Here is an 18,542-nt window from a genome sequence, read left to right on the forward strand (position 1 = left end):
TCAGAAAAATAGAACCAGAAAAACAGAGCTCTCCAGAGAGATAGAACCAGCAGCAGGAGTATATAGATACAGAGAGATATAAATATAGGTATCAAAGAGTGATTAATTATGGAAGCTTTCTCACATCCTTATAAGTCCCCTGATGTGCCATCCTTAAGCTGGAGCACCAGGAAGCCAGTGGTGTAGCTCAGTCTGAGGCTGAAAGCCTGAGAATCAGGCGGGTGGGGAGATGCTGGTGTATGTTCTGAAGTCCAAAGGCCCAAGAATCTGGAGCTCTGATTTCCAAGAGCAGGAACAAAGTGGATTTCCCAGCTCCAGAAGAGAGAATGAATTTGCTTTTCTTTGCCTTTTTTGTTCTATCTGGTACTTCGACCAATTGGATCAGCCCCTCACACTGGGTGAGGGCAGAGATCTTCTTTACTTAGTCCACTGGTTCAAATATCAATCTCTTCTGTAAACGTGCTCACAGACATACACAGAAAAAATTCTGTACTAGCTATCTGCATAGCCCTTAACCCAGTCAAGATGATCCCTAAAATTAATTATTACAAGGGAATTTATTGTCTATCTCATGAATCTATTTTTTCTGTTGCTGCTTATACATGTTATATCTAAGAAATTGCTGCCAAGTCGAGGCCATTAAAATGACTACTGTGTTGGAGATAAAAAATACACAAAATAGTTGGGTTTTACCTTCCAGAGAGTATAGTTGTTGCTACAAAAAAAAAAAAAAAAAAAAAAAAGGCTGTCTAGACAAAGACTGCATCTTCCAGGCTCTTATGCCATCAAGAATGGCCATGAGATTACATCTTGCCAATAGACTGTGAGCAGAAGTGAAGAGTCTTACTTCCAGGCCAAGGTTTTTAACAAGTAGGTCTGCATTCATCATTATCCTTCTCCCTATCCACCATCTGAAGGCAGGGGAGTCTAGAGCCTCCAGGGATACAGAGATCACAAATGGGAGGAACATGAATCCATATATCCCTGAAGTAAGGAAAACCACCTACCCAGTAGGAACCACTCACACTGAATTGAATCCAGAACTCATGCCCTTACACATGAGGTAAACATGCAATGGTTCTTAAATGTCATTGGGTATATAAGCACCAGTGGAGGAAGTTACAAATACAGATTTTCTGACTCCAACCCAGAGTGTGTGCACTTCCATGGGTCAGTTTAAATCAGCACCTTGGATAATTCTGTAATACCACCATGATGAAGAAATACACCACCACCCCACTCCACCTCCATTAGACTACAGAAATTACTTGCCTTGAGTCTAGATCAGTATCTCACCCAGAGTACATTTGCAATATTTTAAAACTTTTTTCTTGATGGATATATTATTTATTATGTAGGAAATTGAAACTAGAGGGAAAACTAGCATTCAATCTCATGTTTCCAAAGATTTCAAACATCAAGGAAGGAGGATGATAGTGCCTTGTCTTAAATTGCATGTGTAGGTAACTCTAGACAGCACTTTCAGTAGAAGAGGTAAGTAAAGTGGAAATCTGGAACTGGTTTAAAAGGGGACATGATGATGAGGATAGAAAAAAATACCCCAAAGCCACTCTGACTCTTAACTATCACAGAGATAATATAATGCAAGGAGATTAATTTTTAGGACTTAAATAAGCTCACATTATAATTTAAAAATTAGTTCAAAATTTCAAATATATTTACCATTATAATAAAATTAATTAATACCTAATAATCCATATTCTTTATTGTTGGCTTAAGGAAACATGAGGATTTCTGTTGTAATTCTGGCTTAGAAGTAAGAGCTAGATATTTGGAGAAATATCCTGAGCTGGAAAGAGATTGGTGGTGTCAGAGATGAGAGTGAACTGACAAGATATTGAATAGAAATTCCAAAATTTCAATGGTTTAAAGGGAAAATCTTCAAGCTCTTTTTCTGCCAAAGAGTACACGAAAATCTGGAAGATATGTTGAAAATGTTGGTAATCATTAGCAGAGCCAGATCAATTTGACTGTGGCACTGATCAGAAAAGAAATTCAATTGCAGGTTGTTGTCAAGGTGCCCCAACTTCATTGTGAAAATCAATGGCATATCCAGGTCAATGACATTTGTCACTACTTAAGCATGATGGACATATCCTTAAGTATCATTTGTTTACAGCCTATTTAAAAATAGTTTAAAGTAATTTTTTCTTTATAATTGATTATAAATTAAGGATTTTAATAGTAACATTTTATACCTTTATTACCACAGCAAAAAATCTTTGATTTGACATAAAGTTACGTCTTAATCTGTAGAGCCAATTCTTTCTTATGTCAGAATTTACAAATCTTTTTCTGTTTTCATGGTCATTGTCATAGCAATGAATGTTATGTTGCAGTGAAAGATTGAAATGTTCTAAAAAACTTAGCTGTTTTTACATTTGATTTATTCTTTTTTGTTATGATATTTAATTTCTTTTTAAATGCAACAGGTTGTTTTACTAGTGTTGGATAACAAATGTCTTGAAGATTTCCAGAATACAAAAGTTATATCAAAATGAGAAAAAACAACTAAGCAAAATTCTAAAACACTTTACTTCAAGCACTAACATGAGCTGGCTTAGCAGTGTCTACAAAGTGCCAAATCAACCTGGTAGAGAGAAAAAAATCATTAACTTGCCTGGTTGCTTTGGCTACATGTTGCTAGTTTCACTGTTTCACGGAAATGTTTTGGCATTAGGAAGAAAAATATACACATTGTAGATTGAAGAGATTAAGAGTTTTCTTAACTCAATTGTATGGATTTTTCTTAATTTGAAGAATTAGACTTTTTAAAAATGTTAGTTAAAGACTGAATTAGTAGAAGAAAATAATGGCATTTTCTTTCTAAATCAGATACTTCGCTGACATATTGAACCATCATTTTTCTCTTTGAAACATACTTATTTCATAGTAAGATTGTGTCCTTTTTCTTAAGCATATGTTCTCTCCAAAATTAAATGTGTTATGTACATCAAAAGATGAGAGGAAAGTTAAATAGAATTTGAGCAATTATTGAGGAAATAATAACTTATCAAAGATTACTAGGCCTTAAAAAGTAAAATTGACAAGGATCCTGAAAGAACCAAAGAAGAGAAGGGTTTGAGTAACATCAGGCGATGTGTCAAAATTCCACCATTTTATTAAATAGGTTAAGAAAAGCTGAGTTGGCAATAACACTTCAAAATGAAAAAATGCAGTTTATAAGAATTAATTTACTTAAAATAAATGAAATGTTTCATTTTTAAATATTGGAAATCAAAGATAAAAACATTCCATTTGATATCTTACAAATAGTATTTATACTCAATTGTTATTTAACTTTTTTTTTTTTTTTTTTTTTTTTTGAGATGGAGTCTCACTCTGTCACCCAGGCTGGAGTGCAGTGGCGCAATCACGGTTCACTACAACCTCTGCCTCCTGGATTCAAGTGATTCTTCTGCCTCACCCTCCCGAGTAGCTGAGACTACAAACATGTGCCACCAAGCCCAGCTAATTTTTTCATTTTTAGTAGAGACAGGGTTTCATCATATTGGCCAGGCTGGTCTCGAACTCCTGACCTCGTGATTGGCCCACCTCGGCCTCCCAAAGTGCTGGGACTACAGGCATGAGCCACTGCCCTGGCCTATTTAACTTTTTAATAGTATAATATAGAAGTCTGTATTGGTGCCTTCAGTTAAGCAGGTAATAATTTTACCTACTGTGGTCCAGGCTCAGAGGCTCACACCTGTGATCCCAGAACTTTGGGATGCCTAGATGGGCAGATCACTTGAGGTCAGGAGTTTAAGACCAGCCTGGTCAACACAGTGAAACCCTGTCTCTACTAAAAATATAAGAATTAGCCAGGTGTGATGGTAGATGCCTACAGTTTCAGCCACACAGGAGGCTGAGGCAGGAGAATCGTTTGAACCCAGGAGGCAGAGGTTGCAGTGAGCTGAGATTGTGCCACTGCATTCCAGCCTGGGCGACAGAATGAGTCTCCACCTCAAAAAAAAAATACCTATTGTGTAAAAAAAATGACGTTTTAAATTAAGGAAATGGAATATAATTATTATTTTTACCTTATATAATACAACAAATATATTCTTTCTTGTTTTCTCCTAATATATACTAGTCATTAATAATGAATTAATACGTTTAAAAATTACAATTTAACATACCATCTTGAGGCTATCTTGAATTTTTCTAAAGATGCATGAATCAAGCAACATAATGTTATTATTTGCCATTCTTAGAATTTTAGTTCAACCCCTGGACAGATCATTTTCAATTCACCATCTTTTGTTTGTGTTGCAACATTCTGCATCTCTTGACACTTCTGCAGAATACCTGTTATAATGTTTGTCTCTTCACCTCTTCCATACCCCAGTGTTCACACCTCGAGGAATTATCATGTTACAAGTAAACAAATATGTTCTATCTACCAGTTTGCAAAAGTGGGCAAAACAAGTGTTTTTTATCACTACTCAACATACACTGTAAATACATCTCATGCATGCTTATTAAGTTTTAATTGAAACATTAAAGCTGAGGCTTAATTACTACTTAATTGCAAGACTACTGTTAATTCTTTTATACTTTGTTTGGCAAGCAAATCAACAATTGTGTTATGTATATGAGAGACATTGATGACTCAAAAAACGTGACCTAGATTTTACCTGCCTAGGGAAAAAAAATTAGAAAGTAAAATGTTTTTTTAATCTAATTTTAAGATGATCAGATATAGAGTAATACAAATACAATTTCCTAAGGAAATGCCATCTTTTCAAGTGTAGTATTGTATTTCTTTGGGAAAAGCTGAGGAATCTGCTCTAGAATCAGATTCCAGGTGTAGAATCAGCAGATGTGATTCTCCCTATGATGGAATCGGATTCAAGACAGCTGATGGGAAACACAATTCACTAAGGCTGTCCATCAGTAACTTTCAACTTAGTTTATGCATTTTGCATTTTCAGCGAAGATGAAATGCTTCATAAGAACCTGATTCAGTCAGTGAGTGCAATCAGATCCACTGGCGGCAAAATTCCACTGGGTAAAATAGAGCAATGAGATAAGCTGGAGCATTTGCCAGTCTAAAAAGAAAATGCAACCCTAAAAATATGTTTCTAGGTTTATTTAGAGAAAATTATTTCCATAGAACCATAATCATGAGGTGTTGTGGTATCTGCAGTAAGCAATTTAATGTTGTATTTCAACTCCTAAAGGCAGTGAGGAAGTAGCAGAAAATAGCATGCATGGAAAACCTTACCATATGATGTCAGTGAATGTTATGAATGACACCTGTGGCACCCAGCCTGGTTACATTTTTTAATCATTATTTTAATAAAATAAAGACACATATAGACAGTTTTCAGGGTTTTTATTAATACATTATATATAAATAGCCATCAATTTCATTGATTCTCTAATATATGGCTAGTATCATGCTAGGTTCTAATATGCTGTATATGATAGACATTTAGATTTATGTGCAATACATTATACCTGCTAAATATATATATGCCTATATATGCATCCAGATGCATAAATATATATATATGAAACAAAATGGAGAAAATGAGGCTTAGAATAGTGTTAATTTAAAGAGAAACCTGTTTGTGAACATTATTACAACATGTAAAAGTGTCCTTGTGAGACTTATATGTCTTCCTAAAAATAAATGGAGTGTCTGAGTTAATTTTTTAAGTTACTCTAATTTTTCTCTCAGGGACATGAAAAAAAATTTTTAATTTAAAGTAATAGTTGTGTTCTTTCTCCTAAGGCTACTGGGTACATGTTCCCGGAAATTAATTTGATTGCACATCAACAATTAAAATTTGGGAGATTATGAAATGTATTAGGACTACTGACCATTTTGGATGTTGTGTGTATAAAGTATCTAAGCTACTTAAATATTTGAACACCACTCCTTCAAGGATTTGCTTTTAAGAAGAGGTGTTAAGTGGTTATGTGAACTGCCTCTTGTTTTCCTATATGCAGCGTTTAGAAAGATTTCAGGTTCCACTCAAAGATTGTTCTCTTACAATATCTTCTAAGAAGATGTTGGTGTGAAGGTCCTCTTAGACAGCTAACATCTCATGTCTGTCAGCCAAAGAAAGAATTCACAGAGAAGAGTGTTTCTGTGTGAGCTGGTGTTCTGCTAACTTAAAATTGTAACCTGTGTCCAGAAAAATTAAAAAAAAAAAAAAAAAAAAAACTGAAATGAGGAATAAAGAACTTCCCATAGAGAGTTACATGTCCTTGAAGAAACTTCATGTTATTGAAAACATCTTGCTAATTGATAACATTATTTGAAACATGCTGATAACTTACTTGGACCTTGTGAGAATAAATTTCCCATGAGTACTATTAATGAGCAACATAGAGCTTACCCACCCAAGAAAACACCAATTCCCTTTAACTCCCTCTGTCCACAAGCCACACTATTCCTCCAGCCAATTAAAACATGCTTCAGATATGTGGTGAGGCATGACCAGACCCTCCCAGCCACGACAGAGGAGTTCATAAAGCTAAGTGAAGTGGGAGGAGAGATAATTACCATCCATATGCCTCCCACATGGGAAACTGTTAAACTTATTCTTCTCAGTGGTACGTTTGATGTAATATGTTCATTTTTGTGCTTATTCTTATGTTTCAGGATGTTGTCTAGGAAAAGGTGTCTAGACAGAATGGAAAAGAACCTTTTCAGTATGTCTTGTAGTGGTTGTAAAATGAGTGACAAAATAATAGATCTGGTCATTCTGTGGTGGAAACTTCTAAAAGGATTGTTTTCCATTGTTTGTGGAGCATTTTGAATGTTTCTAAAATAGCTCTTGATACAGGGAATATTCCTCTGAAATAAGAGTCTCCTAAAATCTTTTAGCAAATCCATCTTTGCTGTGCAAGATACCCTGAAAACTATACTGAACAAAAAATGAAACAAGCAAATAATAAAATCAGCTGTGATTTTAGAAAAAATTCATGATGACTGGCTCTCCAAACCTTAAGAATACGGACACTGAGCATTGTAAAGGTTCATCAGAACTGTGACTCCACACCACTGGGTAACATGTAACTCTCATAACACATCATAATAATACCCAAAATTGATTGTTTAGTAGGCATTGTATTCAACATATATAGATTACATAATTTAACCATCCTTACAAGACTGTGCCAACATATTAGGTTGTGAGAAAGCAATGCATATAAAGATATAATCTGTAATAATTATGTATCTACCCTTTATTGGGCATTTATTAAATGTCATGCATTAACACTTATTACCTATTTTAATCTTTATTCAGTCATTAGAAGGATATTAGTATCATTGTGGTTATAGTTTAGGAGAATAAGGCAAAGAAATCATAAATAATTTGCTCAAATTCACATAGAAGTTCTAAGACTCAGGCTCATGTTTAACTACCCAAATCAGTATTCTTTCCAAAATAAAAAAGATATTAAACTCCCTGTTTTCACAGAGAATCTTTCTTTTTCCTTTTATTTTAGTTGACACACAATAATCATACATATTTATGGAGTACAGAATGATATTTGTTACATATATACAATGTATAATCATCAAATTAATTAGTATATCTAGCACTTCAAACACATAATTTCTTTGTGCTAGGAAGATTCAAAATCCTCCCTTCAACCTTTTGAAAGTATACAATAATTATTATTAATTATATTCACCCCACAGTCCCATTGAACACCAGAACTTAATCCTGCTCTCCCCTATAATTGTTTTATCCATTAACAACCCTCTTTATGTTCTTCCCTCCCCACTACACTTTCCAGCCTGTAATAATCACAATTCTACTCTCTACTTCTTTGCCTTGACATTTTTAGCTCTGACACACGAATGAGACATGCAGTATTTATCATTCTGTGCCTGATTTATTTCATTTAACATAATGTTCTCTAAGGGACAGGGTCTCCAACCCCTGGGCCTTGGACTGGGAGCCTCCCTGGCAGGAGGTGAGCAGCAGGCAAGGGAGCATTACCTCCTGAGGTCCAACTCCTGTCAGATCAACAGTGGCCTCAGATTCTCATAGGAGTGTGCACCCTATTGTGAACTACGCATGCAAGGGATCTAGGTTGTGCACTCCTTATGAGAATCTAATACCTGATGATCTGAGGTGGGACAGTTTCATCCTCAAACCATCCCCCACCCACTCTCAAACCCCAGTGGAAAAATTGTCTTCCACAAAACCAGTCCCTGGTGCCAAAAAGGTTGGGACTACTTCTCTAGGCTCAATCACGTTGCCACAAATTACAGGATTTTATCTTTTCTGTGGCTGAATAGTATTCCATTGTGAATATATACCTTATTTTCTTTAGTCATTCATCTGTTAATACACATTTAGTTTGATTTCATATCTTGGCCAACATGAATAGTACTATAATAAACATGGGCGTGCAGATACCTCTTTAATATACTGACTTCTTTCCCTTTAGATAATCAGTAATGAGATTGCTGGATCACGTGATAGTTCAATTTTTAGTGAAAAACCTCCATACTGTTTTCCATAATGGCTATACTAATTTACATTGCCAACAGCAGTGTATGAGTTCCTTTTCTCCACTTTCTCATTAGCATTTGTTATTTTTTGTCTTTTTGATAATAGCCATTCTTCGATGAGATCATATATCATTGTGGCTTTGTTTTGCATTTTCCTGATGATGAGTGATGCTGAGCATTTGTTCATATACTTGGCCATTTCTAGGTCTTTTTTGGGAAATGTCTATTGAGATATTTTGCCCATATTTAATGGGATTATTATTATTATTTGCTGCTGAGTTGAGTTGGTTGTATATTCTGGGTCTTAGTCCCTCATTGCATGTATAGTTTGCAAATATTTTCTCCAATTCTATAGGCAGTATCTTCACTCTGTTGATTGTTTACTTTGCTGTGCAGAAGCTTTTTAGTTTGATAGAGTCTCTTTTCTCTACTTTGGTTTTTGTTGCCTGTTTTTGAAGTGTTACCCAAAAAATCTTTGCATAGATCAAAGTCCTGAAGCATTTTTCCTATTTTCTTCTAGGAGTTTTATAGTTTTGGGTCTTACATTTAAGTCTTTAATTTACTGTTGAGTTGATTTTTGTATATGGTGAAGGGTAGGGGTCTAGTTTGATTCTTCTGCATGTGAATATTCAGTTTTCCCAGAACACTTTATTGAAGAGGGTTCTCATTCCCCAATGTATGTTATTGGTGCCTTTGTCAACAATCAGTTGGCTGTAAATAAGAGCAAACCTCAGAGATATGGATTCAGTGCCAGACTACTGCAATAAAGCAAATATCACAATAAAGTCAAAAATTTTGGTTTCCTAATGTATATAAAAGTTATATTTATGTAATACTGTAGTCTGTTAAGTGTGCAATAGCATTATGTCTAAAAAAATAATGTATATGCCTTAATTAAAAAATATCTTATTGACCAGGCATGGTGGCTCATGCCTGTAATCCTAGCACTTTGGAAAGCACAGGTGATCAGATCACTTGAGGCCATGAGTTCAAGACTAGCCTGGCCAACATGGTGAAACCCCAACTCTACTAAAAATACAAAAAAATGAGGCAAGCATGGTGCAGGTGCCTATAATCCCAGGTAGGCTGAGGCATGATAATTGCTTGAACTGGGAGGTGGAGGTTGCAGTGAGCCAGGATTATGTCACTGCACTCCAGAGCAAGACTCTGTCTCAATACAAAAACAAATAAATAAAAATACTTTATTGGTAAAAAAAAAAATGTTAACAGTTATTTGAACCTTCAATAAGTTTTATAATATTTTTGCTGGTGGAGGCACTTGCCTTGATTTGATGGCTGCTGACTGAGCAGGGTGGTGGCTGCTGAAGGCTGGGGTGGCTGCGGCAGTTTCTCAAAATGAGACAACAATTACATGTGCCATGTTGATGGACTCTTCCTTTCATGAAAGATTTCTCTGTAGCATGTGATGTTGTTTGATGTCATTTTACCCACAGTAGAACATATTTCAAAATTAGAGTCTATCCTCTCAAACTCTGCCACTGCTTTATCAACTAAATTTATAAACTATTCCAAATTTTTTATTGTCATTTCAACAATGTTCACAGCAGCTTCATCAGGAGTAGATTTCATCTCAAGAAACCACTTTCTTTGCCCATTCAAAAGAAGCAACTCCTCATCCATTCAAATCTTATCATGAGATTGAATACATTTTTCTGATTCTGGTTCTCTCATGATTCACATCACATCTAGTTACTTCCTCTACTGAAGTCTTGAACCACTCAAAGTCATCCATTAGGATTGGAATCAACTTCTTCCAGATTCCTATTAATGTTGATGTTTTGACCTCCTTCCTTGAACCACGAATGTTTTTAAGGGTATCTAGAATAGTGAATCCTTTCCAGAAGTTTTCAATTTATTTTGTTCAGATCCATCAGAGGAAGCACTGTTTATGGCAGCTGTAGTCTTACAAGATGTTTTCCTTAAATCATAAGATTTGAAAGGTGAAATTTTTCCTGGACCCATGGGATACAGAATGGATATTGTGTTTAGTAAGCACAAAAACAACATTAATATCCTTGTACATCTTCATCAGGGTTCATGAGTGACAAGCTGCATTGTTGATAAGCAGTAGTATTTTAAAAGGAATCTTTTTTTCTGAGCAGTTGTTCTCAAAAGTGGGCTTAAAATATTCGGTAAATCATGCTATGAACTGATGTGTTGTTATACAGGCTATTTTCTTTCATTTATAGAGCATAGGTAGAGTAATTTAGCTTTTTTTTTTTTTTTTTTTTTTTTGAGATGGAGTCTCGCTCTGTAACCTAGACTGCAGTGCAGTTGCATGATCTTGGCTCACTGCAACTTTTGCTGCCTGAATTCAAGCGATTCTCCTGCCTCAGGCTCCCAAGTAGCTGAAACTACAGGCATGTACCACCATGTCTGGCTAATTTTTGTATTTTTTAGTAGAGATGGGGTTTCACCATATTGGCCAGGCTAGTCTTGAATGCCTGACCCCAAGTGATTCACCCTCCTCGGCCTCCCAAAGTGCTGGGATTACAGGCGTAAGCCACCACACCCATCCAATTTAGCCTAATTCTTAAGGACATTATGATTTGAGAAATGGTTAATGAGCATTGACTTCCACTTAAAGTCACCAGCTACATTAGCCCCTAACAAGATAGTCAGCCTATCTCTTGAAGTATTGAAGCCAGACATTGCCTTCTCCTCTAGCCGTGAAAGTCCTAGATGGCATCTTTGTCCAATAGAAGGCTGTTTCATCCACCTTGAAAACCTACTGTTTAGTGCAGCACCCTTCATCAGTTATCTTAGCTACATCTGGATAACTTGCTGTGGCTTCTACATCAGAACTTTTTACTTCATCTTGCACTTTTATGTCACAAACATGACTTCTTTCCTTAAACCTCATGTACCAACCTCCACTAGCTTTAATCATTTGTTCTGCATCTTCCTTATCTCTCTCAGCCTTCACAGAATTGAATACAGTTAGGACCTTGCTCTGGATTAGGCTTTGGCTTTAGGAAATGTTGTGGCTGGTTTGATCTTCTATCCAGACTGCTAAAACTTTCTCCATATCAGCAATAAGATTGTTTGGCTTTCTTATCATTCATGTGTTCACTAGAGTAGCATTTTTAATTTCCTTCAAGAACTTTTCCTTTGCATTCACAACTTGCTTAACTGTTTGGCACTAACGGCCTAGTTTTTGGCCTATCTCAGCTTTCAACAAGCCTTCCTCACTAAGCTTAATTGTTTCTAGCTTTTTACTTAAAGTGAGAGATTACAAACACCTCTATGCACACAAACTAGAAAATCTAGAAGAAGTGGATAAATTCCTGGAAACATACAATCTCCCAAGATTGAACCAGGAAGAAATTGAAACCTTGAACAGACCAATAAAATATTCTGAAATTGAATCAACAATAAAAGTCTACCAAGCAGGAAAAGCCCTGGAACAGAAAGATTCACAGCTTAATTCTACCAGACATATAAAGAAGAGCTGGTACCATTCTTACTGAAACTATTTGAAAAAATTAAGGAGGAGGGATTCCTCCCTAACTGATTCTGTGAGGCCAACATTATCCTGTGTATTAAGCCAATCTTGCACTGCTATTAAGAAATATGAGACTAGGTAATTTATAAGAAGAGATTGAATTGACTTATGGTTCTGAGAACTGCACAGAAAGCATAGCAGCATCTGCTTCTGGGGAGGCCTCCGGAAGCTTTCAATCATGGCAGAACAGAAGGCAAAGAGAGAGCAGACACATGACAGTAATGGGAGCATGAACAGGTGATGGGCATGCCACACACTTTTAAACAGTAAACAGACACATTTCTTGAAAACTCACAATGATGAGGATAGCACCAAGGGGACGGTGCTAAACCATTCATGAGAAACCATCCCATGATTCAATCACCTCCCACTGGGCCCCAACTTTAATACTGAGGATTACAATTCGGGAGGGGAAAAATATTCAAACTATGATTCTACCCCTAATCCCTCCCAAATCTCATGTGTTTCTTGCACTTCAAAATACGATCATGCCTTCCCAATGGTCCCCCAAAGTCAACTCATTCCAGTATTCACTCCAAAGTCCCAAGTTCAAGTCCAAAGTTGCATCTGAGACACATCTCTTTCCACCTATCAGCCTGTAAAATCCAAACAAGTTATTTACTTCCACAATACAATGAGGGTTCAAGCATTGGGTAAACATTCTCATTCCAAAAGGAAGGGATCAACCAAAAGAAAGGGGCTACAGGCCCTATGCAGGTTTGAAACCCAGCAGGGCAGTCGTTACACCTCAAAGCTCCAAAATAATCTCCTTTGATTCCACATTCCACAGCTAAGGCACACTAGTGCAGGGGATGGGCTGCCACGGCCTTGGGCAGCTCTGCCCTTGTGGCTTTGCAGGGACCAGCCACTGAGGCCGCAATCACAGATTATGGAGTACTTGTGGCTTTTCCAGGTACAGGGTTCAAGCTGCCAGTGGCTCAGTCCAAGTCTGAAAGCCTCAAAACCAAGGAAGCCTTCAGTCTGCTACCAAAGGCACAAGAGCTCCCAGGATCTGCTCGTGTTAATCCCAGAGACCAAAGTCCAAGGGCAAGAGGAGTGGAAGCAAGCATCCCACTTTAGAAGAAAAAAAAAGAGAGCCAGAAGACTCAGCAAGCAAATGTATCCCACCTTCCCCCATCTTCTTCAGCCTGCTTTGTTCTCACTGCTCTGGCAGTGATTGGATAGTGCCCACCTACATTGAGAGTGAATCTTCCTCTCCCAGTCCACAGATTCAAATGTCAATCTCCTCTGGCAGCACCCTCACAAACACACCCAGAAACATACTTTATCATCCATCTAGTTATCTGTCAATCCAATCAAGTTGACACCTAATTTTAACCATCAATCATATCCTGATACCAAAATCTGGCAGAGACACAACAAAAAGAGAAAACTTCAGGCCAATATCCTTCATGAACAGAGATGCAAAAATCCTCAACAAACTACTAGCAAACCAAATCCAACAACACATCAAAAAGCTAATCCACCGTGATTGAGTAGGCTTTATCCCTGGGATGCGAGGTTGGATTAATGTACATAAATCAATAAATGTGATTCATCACACAAACAGAACTATAAAAAAAAATCACATGATCATCTCAATAGCTACAGAAAGCTTTCAACAAAATTCATCATCCCTTCATGTTAAAAACCTTCAACAAACTAGCCATTGAAGGAACATACCCCAAAATAATAAGAGCCAACTATGACAAACCCACAGCCAACATCATACTGAACAGGCCAAAGCTGGAAGCATTTTACTTGAGAACCAGAACAAGACAAGGATGTTTACACACACCACTCCTATTCAACATAGTACTGACAGTCCTAGCCAGAGCAATCAGTCAGTAGAAAGAAATAAAAAGCAGCCAAATAGAAAGAGAAGAAATCAAATTATCTGTTTGCATACAATATAATTTTTATCTAGAAAACTTCATAGCTCTGTCCAAAAGCTCCTATATGTGACTAACAACTTTAACAAAGTTTCAGGATACAAAATCAACATACAAAAATCAGTAGCATTTCTATTTTTTTTTTTATTGCATTTTAGGTTTTGGGGTACATGTGAAGAACATGCAAGATTGTTACATAGGTACACACGTGGCAATGTGATTTGCTGCCTTCCTCCCCTTCACCTATATCTGGCATTTCTCCCCATGCTATCTCCCCCTAACTCCCCATCCCCCACTGTCCCTCCCCTAAAATCAGTAGCATTTCTATACACCAGCAATGTCCAAGCTGAGAGCCAAATCAAAAACACAATCCCATTCACAATAGACACAGAAAAGAATAAGATACCCAGGAATAAAGCTAACCAGGAAGTTGAAGATCTCTGCAATGGGAATTACAGAACACTGCTGAAAAAACTTAAAGAGGACACAAACATATGGAAAAACATTCCATGCATATGGATATAAAAAATCAGTATCGTTAAAATGGCCACACTACCCGAAGCAATTTACAGATTCAATGGTATTCCTATCAAACTACCAGTGACACTGTGCACAGAATTAGAAGAACTATCCCAAAATTCATTTGGAAACAAAAAAGAACCCAAATTGTCAAAGCAATTTAAGCAAAAAGAACAAAGCTGGATGCATCACATTACCCTACTTCAAACTATACTACAAGGCTAAAATAACCAAAACAGCATGGTACTCATACAAAAACAGACATCTAGGACAATGGAACACAATAGAGAGCCCAAAAATAAGGCCCCACACCCACAGCTATCTGATCTTTGTCAAATTCAACCAAAACAAGCAATGCAGAAATGATCCCTTATTCAGCAAATGGTGTCGAGATAACTAGCTAGCCACATGCAGAAGATTAAAACTGTACCTCTTCCTTTCACCATATATAAAAATTAACTCAATATAGATTAAAGACTTAAACATAAAACCTAAAACTATAAAACCCTAGAAGAAAACCTAGGAAATACTATTCTGGACATAGACTCTGGCAAAGATTTCATGATGGAGATACCAAAAGGAATTGCAACAAAACAAAAACTGACAAATGAGACCTAATTAAACTGAAGAGGCTCTGCACAGCAAAATAGAGATCAAGAGAATTTATCTCTACAGAATAGGAGAAAATATTTGCAAACTCTGCATCCAACAAAGGTCTAATATCCAGAATCTATAAGAAACTTAAACAAAATAACAAGCAAAAAACAACCCCTTAGAAAGTGGGCAAAGGACACAAACAGTGTCCTTTTCAGAAGAAGACTTCCTTTTCAGAAGAAGACATACATGTCATACAAGCATATAAAAACTGCTCAACATTATTAATCATTAGAGAAATGCAAGTCAAAAATCACCAAAAAAAAAAAAAAAAAAAAAAGGAATCCTTATATGCTACTGGTGGAAATATAAACAAGTTCAGCCACTGTGGAAAGAAGTTTGGTGATTTCTCAGGGAACTTAAAATAGAACTACCATTCAACCCAGTAATCCCATTATTGGGATTATACCCAAAGGAATATAAATCGTTCTACCATAAAGACATATCCATATGTATATTAATGGTAGCACTATTCACAATAACAAAGGCATGGAATAACAAATGTTAATCAACAGTAGACTGGATAAAGAAAATGTAGTACATATACACCATGGAATACTATACAGCCATAAAAATGAGATTATATTCTTTACAGCAACATGGATGGAGCTGGAGGTTATTATCCTAAATGAACGAATGCAGGAATAGAAAATAAAATACCACCTGTTCTCACTTACAAGTGGGAGCTAATGAAATTTCACATCTCACTTACAAATGGGATACAAAGAAGAAAACAATAGACACTGGGGCCTATTTGAGGATGGAGGGTGGAAAATGGGTGAGGATCAAAAAACTACCTATGGAGTACTATGCTTAGCACCTGGATTTCAAAATAATCTGCACACCAAACCCCTGTGACACACAATTTATATAACAAACCTTCACATATACTATTGAATCTAAAATAAGAGTCAAAAAATAATAATAAATAAATAAAGTGATACATGTGTGATTCTTCCTTTCACTTGAAAACTTAGAGGCAATTACAGGGTTATTCATTGGCTGCATTTCAGTATTTTTGTATCTCAGAGAATAGAGAGGGCCAATAAGAGTGAGAGAGATGGCTGGTTGGTGGAGCAGTCAAAACACACACATTTATCAATTAAGCTCACCATCTTATATGAGTGCAGTTTTTGGCACTCTGAAACAATTACAATAGTAACATCAATGATCACAGATTACTATAACAGATATAATAATAAAAAAGTTTGAAATCTTGACACATCCTAAAATATGTCACAGAAACACAAAGCAAGGACATGCTTTTGAAAAAATGGCATCAATAGACTTGTTCAATATCAGAAATATTCCATGTTTTAATTCAATATCTGCAAAATGCAACAGAATAAAACAATAAAATGAGATATGCCTTTATATGGATTTACTTCTGGGTTCTCTATTCTATTCCATTGGTATATATGTCTGTTTTTATACAGATACCAGGCTGTTTTTGTTACTATAGCTTTGCAGTATATTTTGAAGTCAGGTAGTATGATGCCTCCAGTTTGTTCTTTTTGCTAAGTATTGCTTTGTCTATTCAGGTACTTCTGTGTTTCCATACAAATTTTAGGATTTTTTCTATTTATGTAAAAATGTCTGGCATTTTAATAAGGATTACGTTGAATCTGTAGATTGCTTCAAGTACTATGTCATTGTTAACATAACTAATTCTTCCAGTTCATGAGCATTGAATAGCTTTCCATTTTGTTGTGTCCTCTTCAATTTATTTCATCACTGTTTAATAGTTTTCACTGTAGATATGTTACAATTTTTTGGTTAAATTTATTTCTAAGTATTTTGTAGTCATTATAAATGGGATTGCTTTCTTGATCTTTTTTCAGCCCATTTATTAATGTATAGACTCACTACTGAGTTTTTGTATGTTGATTTTATATCCTGCAACTTTACTGAATTTGTTTATACATTCTAAGAGTTTTTACTAGAATCTAGATTTTTCTGTATACAAGATCATCTCATCTGCAAAGAGAGACAATTTGAGTTTACTTTTTCCAACCAGATGGTCCTTTATTTATTTCTCTTGCCTAATTGCTCTGACTAGGACTTCCAGTATTATGTTGAGTAAAAGTGGTGAAAGTGGGCATTCTGTCTTCTTCCAGTTCTTACAGGAAATTATTTCTATGATGTTAGCTGTTATATATGGCCTTTATTGTACTGAGGTGTTTCTTCTATAATATCTTGAGAGTCTTATCATGAAAGGATGTTGAATTTTGTCAAATGCTTTCTCTGTGTCTTGGGATGATCTATTTTGTCATTTGTTCTGTTCGTATAATGTATTACATTCATTGATTTGCATATGTTGAACTAGCCTTGAATCTTTGGAATAAATTCATTTGATCATGATGTATTATCTTCTTCATGTGATGTTGGATTTGGTTTGTTAGTATTTTGTTGAGGATTTTTGCATATATGTTCAACAGAAATATTGGCCTGTATTTTTATTTCATTGTGTGCTTCTCTGATTTTAATATCAAGACAATGCTGACCTCATAGAATAAATTAGGAAGCATTCCCTCTTCTTCAATATTTTAAAATAGTTTGAGAATTGTTCATTCTTCTTTAAGACTTCGGTAGAATTTAGTAGTAAAGCCACCCAGTGCCGAGCTTTTCTTTGTTGGGAGACTTTGTATTACTGATTTAACCTTTTTACTTATTATTAGTCTGTTGAGGTTGTCTATTCCTTTTTAGTTCAATCTTAGTAGGTTGTATTTGTCCAGGAATTTATCCATTCCCTCTAGGTTTTCCCATTTGTTGGCATGTTGTTTTTCATAATGGTCTCTAATGATGCTTTGTATTTCTCACAGGGAATGTTTGACAGTGGCTTAACCCGTTTGAACTGCTGCTTCAGGCCTAGGTGATAGACCCAGGTATTGAACTCATATTTCTAAATTAGCCAACCTTGGTTTTTTTATATGGTTTACATTACATGGTTTATAATTCAAAACTATTACCCAGAATTATGTATAGTTTATAGTAAAAACTTCAACTCAAATAAATAAAGGGTGCTGTAGGTGGCATTCTTATGTACTGGCAAATCTAGATTCTTTCAAAGCACATTCACAAACTAGTAGCCTAGATATTGAGCAAAATTTGCCAAATAATTTGATTCAGGTAGCAAAATATTTTCAAATATTGAACCAATTCTTTAAAATCAGAAAATTTCATAGAAAAATAGTTTACATTTAAAACTCCTTTTAAACCTTCAGAAGGCTCTAGCAACCAACACTGTGCTCACATTCTCACAGGTCAACACTTGGCTGGAGTCAAAAATTAGCTGCCCTCATTAGGTGGGGTCTATGCTCAGTTTGCCACAATTCCCAAACTTTCCTGATGCCTCCCCTAAACTGAGGCTGTAGGTTGCCTTTAAAAGTCACAATTACACTGTTGTCTCTGTTGCCATATCACCACAAAAAGTTATCAAAAGAAA

At 35.9% G+C, this 18,542-nt stretch overlaps 1 long non-coding RNA gene across 1 annotated transcript in view; it reads left to right on the forward strand.

The window, feature by feature from the left end:
* The window catches only part of LOC105731479 (uncharacterized), a 65,457-nt gene extending 47,475 nt beyond the window's left edge, over positions 1–17,982 (forward strand). Inside the window, exon 3 of the long non-coding RNA XR_001110745.1 lies at positions 17,920–17,982. This is a non-coding gene — a long non-coding RNA (uncharacterized LOC105731479). The remainder of the gene's footprint in view (positions 1–17,919) is intronic.
* Positions 17,983–18,542: the final 560 nt, after the last annotated feature.

This window comes from Aotus nancymaae, unplaced genomic scaffold (genome assembly GCF_030222135.1).
Source record: "Aotus nancymaae isolate 86718 unplaced genomic scaffold, 86718_ANA_hifiasm-v0.15.2.pri h1tg000008l, whole genome shotgun sequence".
In the NCBI taxonomy this organism is placed as follows: Eukaryota; Metazoa; Chordata; class Mammalia; order Primates; family Aotidae; genus Aotus; species Aotus nancymaae.